Raw genomic sequence first — 9,218 nt, 5'->3', positions numbered from 1 at the left:
GTTTCTAGAAAATTAATCTGATAACGATCAATTATATATCAAACTTAAAGATTGTACAGTAATCATGTAAGTGAAATTAGCAATTGTATATACAAATATGGTTCATCATAGGACATTTTAGCAATTGTACAAGGGAAAATAATGATACTATGTAGAAAAAAATTATGCTAAAATGTTACATCATATAAGTGAACGATTGCTTCAGTCAGTCATATAGTGAGACTGGCCTGAACATTAAGTCAGACTTGCATAGTGTGATTGAATAAGACTTAATGCAGTCCAAACATTAAAGTAATTATATGTCCACCAACTCTCTCTCTCTCTCTCTCTCTCTCTCTCTCATTCTAATTATTTCTCTCACTTGTTGGTGAACTGGGGATATTTCCTCATTGGTCTACTCACACATAGATGGTAATTTGTTGGTCCACACACTATTTATGTCCAGGCCAGTTTGATCAGGACCATCCTACTTATGTGTACCCAGGTAGGCCGTATCAGCATATCTGGGAAGCTGTGAACACCTACAGTTGATTATGCAGTTATATTTTATGTATAATTTTAACTGAGAGTACTGGATATAATTTTTTTTTAGTCCTTTATATCTGTTTATTTTTATATACTTCATTGACCTTGATTACTCCATAATAAGCATCCCCAAGTCCTACGTAATCTAAAAGCCATTGTATATAATTTTTATATTTGAGTCCTATCTATTTATTTATGTTTCATTATCCTTCATTGCTACATATTAAGTGTCCCCAAGTCCTGCATAATCTAAAAGCCAGGAAACCTATACTCTCAAGCATTCCACATAAAAGTCTGAGTATCTGTGCCATCGTAAGCAAAAATTCACTGACAGTCACATGCCAGCATTATGTGTATGTTCTTCTCTAATGTTAGAGTATTTGTCTTTCTCACACCTTTCTGCTTGTACTTAATATACCTGTAGTTACAGTATTTGTCCCATATAAAACCCATCATATAACATCTTCATCACCAAACCCAGCAGGAGTGTTGATGCACTTTTGATTTAAATTTTTTTTACTCAAGTAATTTACTACTATCACATGCACACTGAATCACTCAATAACCATCACTTTCCACTTATTGCATCTGCATTCAGTTTCAAGCTTCACTATCCACAGATTAATGATGTTTAATAGTCATGTGATATTATGAAATTAGTTGTTTACTTGTAACTCTAGGGTAAATGTATGAATAGTCATTATCTCACATACAGCTCAGTCGCGCATTATCAGGCTTTGGGAATCTTAGATTTACTTACTGTTGTTGATAAATTAACAGGGGTTACAGTAAAAACTATTATGAAGATCTTGATTGCTTCCAAACTCTTGGAAAATATCTCTGAAATTCTAGAAAACATTTTGTGCCTAGAGATATATATACACAGAACCCAACAGGGGAACTGCCACACACCCTAGGCCACCTTATTGCCAGGCCTTCACTCCTTCGCTATCCCTTGTCATGTCCGCCATAATTCACTAGGTTTATATTTATCAAGAACCTTAACTTGTTTTCAGGATAGACAACTCATCATAAAAGTCTGTTACTATCAGAAAGTGTCCTATTTTTTATTTGCACTTTAATATTCACTCTGGTTTGTTGTTAAGTATATGGTAGCTGTGTGAGTGAGGGAAGAAAAATATAAACAAGCAGATATATACACAACCAAAGTTCAAGAAAGCTTGTAAAAATTGGAATTGGTATTTGCTGCTGCTGCATTAAGTTTGGACTCCCCTCTCCACCCAGGCAAAAATCCTACTTACATTTTTAAATTGGCAGTACAATGAAGCCAGATTACAAGCCTTGGATAAGCCACAGTATAGTCCAATTGCATTACTTATGAAGTGCTTGAATACTAAGTTGTGATTGCATGAAGTTTAATTAACCTTAGATATGAGGTAGAAATTAGTCTCCATGATTACTCTACCCTGTTCACTTGGCCTAAAATTGTCATCTCCCCACCTTAAATGATGAGCTGTAGCAAGAGATAAGCACTAGAATATGGTGCTAATCATGAAGGGCTGCGATGGAGAGGATGTAGAGCCAAATTACAAAGAGTATAGCTACTACTCATAAATCCAACAAAGTGGAGGCATTCTTTGTTTAATGAAGAGCCAGTGTAGTGGAGAGGAATGCCTTCATATCCCTCAGTCCCCTCCCTGTTGCCTAAAAGGAGGATGGTGAACTGCAGGATGAGGACAAATAAGGTTCATGTTTGAGAGGAACGTGGGGCAACTGTACATGCTGTGTGTTGAAGGTGCTAACAGAGGTGTTGCACCCCTTCCAGTGAGAAAGAAAAGTTGGCCAAGGTTCACCACTTTACAGTCCAAGTTTTTGAGGATTACTCTAAATATGAGACTGAACACAAACAGCTGTGTAGCTTTTTCTGTATTGGAGATCGACTGGACCATCACTAGAGTTACATACCTCTTAGGAGGTGTACCCAGTAAAACTGAGACTGTTGAGACAATCTGCCTTTTAACTTTTGTATCAGTAAATATTTATCAGTGTCCAGCCATTTATCTGTTCACAGCTAGTCCCACAATGAGGTCATCTGCAAAGCAGTTTTGCTTAGACTCTTGTCACTACATATCCCAAAAGAGGTCACCTTGGTTCCTATCACAACCTGTAATCACCTTGATGCCCCAGGTTTCTCACTGCTTCTAGTAGCCAATAGCCCAGATGTTATGTTATGCAATTCCCTTACCATGAGTACCTTGTGGCCTCCCCAGCCTTCCACACAGCTGATTGTTGATGAAGACCAAGAGGACTCCAGTCTTAACCCATTAGCTCCCAGGGTTCCTGTTTGAGGGATTGTGCTGGAAGGGTACTAAGGGTACTGCCCTCTGCTTATCAGTTCATAGTTGTGATACTCATGGTCTCTAGCGCGGAGTTCCCTTCTTTATTAACCCTTGAAAATGACCACTTCTGTCCTATGTTGAGGACACTGGGTGCAAGTGGGTTAAACTAGTGGCAAAGTTAGTACTGTCCCCACCTTAGCAAGAGCAATAGACTTTCTTTTTTTTTTCTCCTTCCCACATACCTGTTGTGAAAACTTTAAATACTTGACATTATTATAGTGGGAAGGTGGTAATATGCAGAGCAACTAATGTGTATCAGTGTCTTATGCCTCTATGACATACATGTTTATTCTTCCTCCTCACCGTGAAAATCACAAAACTTACAAATCATTACTACCACTGCCAGGACTGTGGTCATATTACAGCAATGTGTCATCTGCCACATTAAATTATATATCTATCTATATATATATATATATATATATATATATATATATACAGCATATACTGTATTCTTATTTGACATGTTCAGACTGGAGACCATTAATGAACAACTTAAACTTTTTGCACATAATGCCAGAGTTGTAAATGATATTCCCACCATAAGCAGTTTGAGGCCCTGCTTTACAAGCCCAGCTACAGGGATTTTGATGGACCATGACAATTTTCCCTCCATATATGTGTGGGAAGCAGCAACATTGCATACCTGAAGTCATTTATTCCCTAATCACCACCAACCATGGGATGATAAAGGAGACTACATTAAGTCCTCAGTGCCTGTGGCCGACTGTAAACAGAGTACCTCAGGCAAGATTTCCTCCACCAATGGAGGTTCCAGACTTATTGTGGGTCTGTGGACATTTGGAGGTGGGTCATCATCCACCTGTCAGTTGTTTTTTTATGGTATTCATATCTTGCAAATGTTTCTGCTATAGTGCTAGGAGATGCCACCTCATTTTTAGCCATACCCCTAGATTTTACCCAACCCCTGGCATCTCCTTGTTTTCCCCACACCTGCACCTACACCAGGGTGCTAACCTCAACCCTGCTTTGCTCTGAGAGGGACAATACATGCTTGTAGCAGTCAGCTTCAGTATAAGGAGAGTTGCATGGACATTTAGAGCATTGACAGACATGAAAGTAAAGAAAGTATTTTATGACATTATTAAGCAACGTTGGATCTGGTTAGTACTTGCATGGGTGACCGCCTGGGAACACCAGATGCTGTTGGCATAACGTTCTCCCTACATGTCAAGTGGGGTTGATGGAGGATTAGTGCCCCTCCCTGTAAAACAATTAACTCTAAGCCCTTGGCCACCCCATTTGGGATACATGGCGTCTGGCAATGAATGAATGTACACCAGGAAACCATTCACTGTGCTGGTGGTAACCATATGACCAAATTATGGCTCCTGGTGGTTTAGTGGGTAATTAACGTTCTCCACTTGGATTGAGCCAGTGAAGGTTTATATCCAAGGGATGGTTGGGGTTTGTTGCTAATGTAATGCCACTCGGGGATGAGTGAGGCTGGTCACTCTCATCTTAAATGTCGGGACCAACTTGCCTAGCCCCGGGCTCCTTCACTTCTCGTGGAGCAACGTGAGATTGGATGATGGATGGATGGATGGATGAAAGATATGGTAAAGCAAAAGTTAGACCTGTAGAAACAAGTTACCTCAGAAGTGTCTTTGAGGTTATGACATGAAAGGATAGACAGAAATGAACTGACAAGAAAAATTTAATAGAGGTTGATATTGGAGGGGGTGGGGAATAGAAGTGCTTTTGCCATTTAGAACTAAATTGTGAGAGATAGTAACGTATGAAAGTGGAATGCTGGAAGGTGATATGTAGAGTTAAAGGAGATTGGAGAATGTGGGTGGAAGAAAGGAATAGGAGAGATACTGCGAGTGGAAGAATAGAATTGAACTGAAATATTTATTGTTGTAAAAGGTACAGAGTGCTAATGCAACGAAAGGTGGTGGGCCTTGCCACACACCCTCTCCAGCTGACACAGTTATATACAATTAGCAATAGGACATTCGTGGGTGTGGCCGAAGTTAAGGTGGGAGGGGAAGGAGGAGGTAGAGGTACTGTGGGTGGGAGAAGAAGGGAATAGGATAGAGAAAATGGATGGGGAGCTAAGGAGAGAAACTGACTTGAAGGAGGAAGAGGGGATAAGAGAGGTAGTGTGGGTGGGAGGAGTGGATAGGAAAGGTACTGTGGGTGGGAGGAGATGATAGGAGAGATAGTGTGGGTAGGAGGAATGGATAGGAGAGATAGTGGTGTGGTGGGAGGTTAGGAGAGGTGCTGTGGGTGGGAGGAGGAGGGAATGAGATACTCCGGACTTGTATTATGAAAGAGCGTCATTTCATGGGAAGACGAGTCGTTACTGACTAAGAATGAAATGCCTGGAGGTATTTTATGGAAACCAGCCCCTCTCACGGAACTATTGTATGGCTAAAAATAAGAGAAAGGTTTAACGTGATAGGGCACACCTCCTTTCTGTCTTCAAATCGACCAAATTCTTTAGATCCAGGGAAAGGTATATTGATATATAATTATCTACTAATGGTGCTTTTAATGTAATGACACTAGTAGTCCCGGGCGCCTTTTATTATTATGGAACCCCTCGGACGTTATTTAGGAAGACTGACCAGTGAAGCAAGTTTGCTCATTTCTGTCTTCGTCATCAAAGTTGTTCGCCACGCAGAGTAGAGGTGGGTGTGGACAGGCAATTCGTGGTTTTCACACGTTAAAAGATACGTTAGATGTAGTATATAGTTAATAGCCAACGCAGTCTCATATATTACACTTCCAGTAAGTTCCAGTTATTGTTCAAGATAGACGTCTCTAAATGAATAGGCAATTTGACCTTGTTCTCTGTCAGATTATCAGACTTCCTTTTCTCTGTATCATCGTGTTCATTAAATGTTCATAGCAGTTTAGGTAAACATACACATCACTTAAGCAGCAGCAACACCTTACCAAAAGTATTCTTCCTTATAGTCTTTTATATTTTTCTGGTTATTTTTGGGGTGGTAAATGAATGTTTCATGTTAAATTTTTTTCCCAGTTGTTTTTAGCCATGTTCCTTCTGCTGTATTAATCATACGTAGAGTGTAATGGTCGACACTTCCAACGTGCGTTCTGGTCACCTTTTAATGCCACATCCTAACCTTACATTTTAACCAGACAACCAGTAAGTATGAACGTCAGTGATGCAGGGATTGAAGCTGTTTTCTTAAAACCAACATCCTCAGCCAAAGTAATTGTAGTAGTAGATACATTGCAGGTAATTAACGTTTAATTTTTGACAAAAGAAATAAAGAGAACAAGCAAAATATACCAGTACCTAATTTACGTTATTAACCAAAGCTGCCTGAGCAACACCCTCGAGAGCATGTTTAGTGCTGATTCAGCTGACTGAACATGCCAGTGCACCAAACATGCCCAAATGTACACAGTTTAATCACCATGCCTTTGATGGATACCTATCTAGAAAAGTGTGTCACCTAACGGGGGGCTTCGCCCCCTCAAATAGCAACGGAAACCTAACTGGGGGGCTTTGTCCCCCAGACCCTCCAATGATTATAATCTACCTAAGAGCATGCAAACTAACATCTGCATTGCATTAAACATGCCCTCAAACAGTAGCATGCATCAAGAGCTTTCATTAATCAAGGTGCAGTTGTCACACAACCAAGCAGTGGGGAGGTAGGTGCAATCATAAAGCAAATCTTTATGTAAATCACACAGGAGACATCCGGTACTTGTTAGTAACACAGCGCTCAGTTATTAAATTGTCACTTCATAGCCCGTAAAGTACAAGACACACACAGTACCGTACTGTAATTCATACAGTAATGAAACCCCTTATTTACGAACATTTTTACAAGCTGACATTTTAGAAAGCTCATTATATACCATATGCTAATCACTAAAAAATAACAAAGGATCTTGTCAACACTTCATTCCAATAGGAAATTTGGAAATGCTGCATCACTGTCATACATAAATAGTACCTAACCTAACCTAGCATTTATCCTAACCTAAACTAGTAATTTAACTTGCCGTAACCTAACTTAACCAAGATTTGAATAAGTTTTAGCAAGATTGTCAACGAAGCATAAGGAATCTGATAAAAACAAGGGGGGGGGAAAGGCCACAGAAAGCAGATGTTTACTACCATGAGAAAAGTTAGCAAAATACAGAACTCAGAGTGTCTTAAGAGGGGCTGAATTGGTCTATATATCTAAGGTCCATCTGCCTGCTTAGAGTAAAATGTACATTAAGCTTCATCTCCACTGCCTTGATAGTCAGGATATATTTTATGTTGTAAAGAAAAAAAAATTAGATGTACTGTTGGAGAATTTTTTTTCAATACTGTAACTAGATGCTGTAATTAAGGCTTTTGAAATAGTGATCCCTTAGTTACTGTGCATTTGGTTGTTGCAGTTTTTGTTACCACACCAGGATGAGAACGTGCACTCTTTCTGCCATTATCGTTCATTTTGCAACTAAAAAAATATCGTTATTGTGCACCCAGACTGGTTTCTGCCGACAATGATGGTGCAGTATAGGTAGTTTCTGGTGGCTTGGAGAAATTCAAAGGTGAGACCCTACTCAAGGAGTTAATCCCAAGTGACCACTAACCTTCCCCGCCTCCCCCCCTAGCCTCAGAATCCCATACCTCCAGTACATCTCGTTTCAGTATGGTACCGGTATGCGTTTCATCGATATTGTGTCCTCTTCTTCATTTTCTGTTAACCTAACCATGCCTATGTGTGTTTCTAATACCATAGCAGTACACAGGCCGTCCTTGTTATAATGATGAGATGCATTTGGGAAAACCCATCATTGAGCCCAAGTTTTGTAAAGCGGGGACGTTATAACATGGAAAATATAGGGATGCAGTTAGGAGCCTTGGGATTCACCTCCCCTTCCCCCTTCCCAGTCAAGTCCAAAACCCACCTAAATGGTTCAAAAACAAGTTTCTAGCTCACCTGAACCCCCAAATAGCTTTTAAACAAGCTAAACTATGCCTAAAAGCAGTTTATAACTCACCTAAACCCAAAAAGAAAATCTGAAAATCATCAAAAATAAGTACAGTAGTGTATGGGAAAAAAATCAGGCTTAGTAAACAGTGCCCTAAAATGGCAGTGTTCACCCCACCTATGACTAAAACAATAATCTAAGTCTAAAAGCTGTTTAAAAATCAACCTAAACAAAATTTAAGTCTAAAATATCAGAATCTTTTTTAAAAAGCCCATTGGAAAAAAATCCATTGGATAACCGGGGACTGGCCATCGATTGGTGGGGAAGGATGTTAATTTAACTGATCATTGTTCAGTACTTCTTTCATGGATTGTTTTCAAATAGTGTTGCAAACTTATAATTATGGTACTTCTGACATGTCGTGCCAAATCACCTTTCCAGAAGCTCTTCACCTTCAGGATGGCACACCAGGCTTATATGCTCACCCTTACCCTTCAGCCCAAACATTGTGCCCGAAGTCTTTACCAGTCTCACCTTTTCCCTGGCAAAGACCTACCAGTAGCCAGTACAAGGCACTAGTTTACTTCAGTGATTGTTTTATCATCATGTAATCTCCCTAGGAATGGATAACCATAATAAAAACATCTTCAGGAATATGAAGGGAAGAAATTTCAAAATAAGTTTAGAGAGATCTACCTTTTTTTCCCCACTCAGTGCATCCGGCAGCTGGACATGTCTAGTAGTGAGTACAAAGTCCATGTTCTGTGCCCTCTCTCTTGACAAAGTTGTCGCTAGTATGTCAGATATGTTTAAGCAGCCTTCCACATGCTGACACTGGGAGAACATCCGGACTTCATCCCCCACAGGCAGCTTTAGCTCTGCTGTCTGACACAGTAAGAAAACAACCCTCTTAGGTATCACTGTCTCCTTTACCATACATCTGTGAGACACCCTGGGACACTAACAATCTGTACAGGTACTCCAGCCTAAGGTGGGGTTACCACATCTTCAAGGATCATATTCATCATGACACTTTGATAGACCTCCCCGATACTCAGCACATCAGCTCGAGAACTGTCACTCTTCTCGGGAAGGGGACACTCTCTCTCAGTGTCTACCAGCATTTATTTTGCATTGGATAACATTTCTGTTGTTGCCTGCATCTGCCAACCAAATTTTGTTAGGCTGTAATATTTTAGACATATGGATTTGTTCATCAGAGGGAGACCAGACTCTGTCTGTTTGTCATATCCTTGGTGTTGACAGCCACCATATGGATGGTCCTTCCTGTCTCAGGGACAAAGATACTGAGTGGTCTAAGAAGCATAGCAGTAAGCACAGTTTTTTTTTCTTTTTGTACATCACGTTGCACAATAATGCAGTTATGCAACCATTGAA

Source organism: Coenobita brevimanus, chromosome 114 (assembly GCF_032717465.1).
Source record: "Coenobita brevimanus isolate Jiangsu-jjx chromosome 114, ASM3271746v2, whole genome shotgun sequence".
NCBI lineage: Eukaryota > Metazoa > Arthropoda > Malacostraca > Decapoda > Coenobitidae > Coenobita > Coenobita brevimanus.
The sequence above is the reverse complement of the archived record's forward strand: the minus strand, read 5'-3'. Positions refer to the sequence as shown.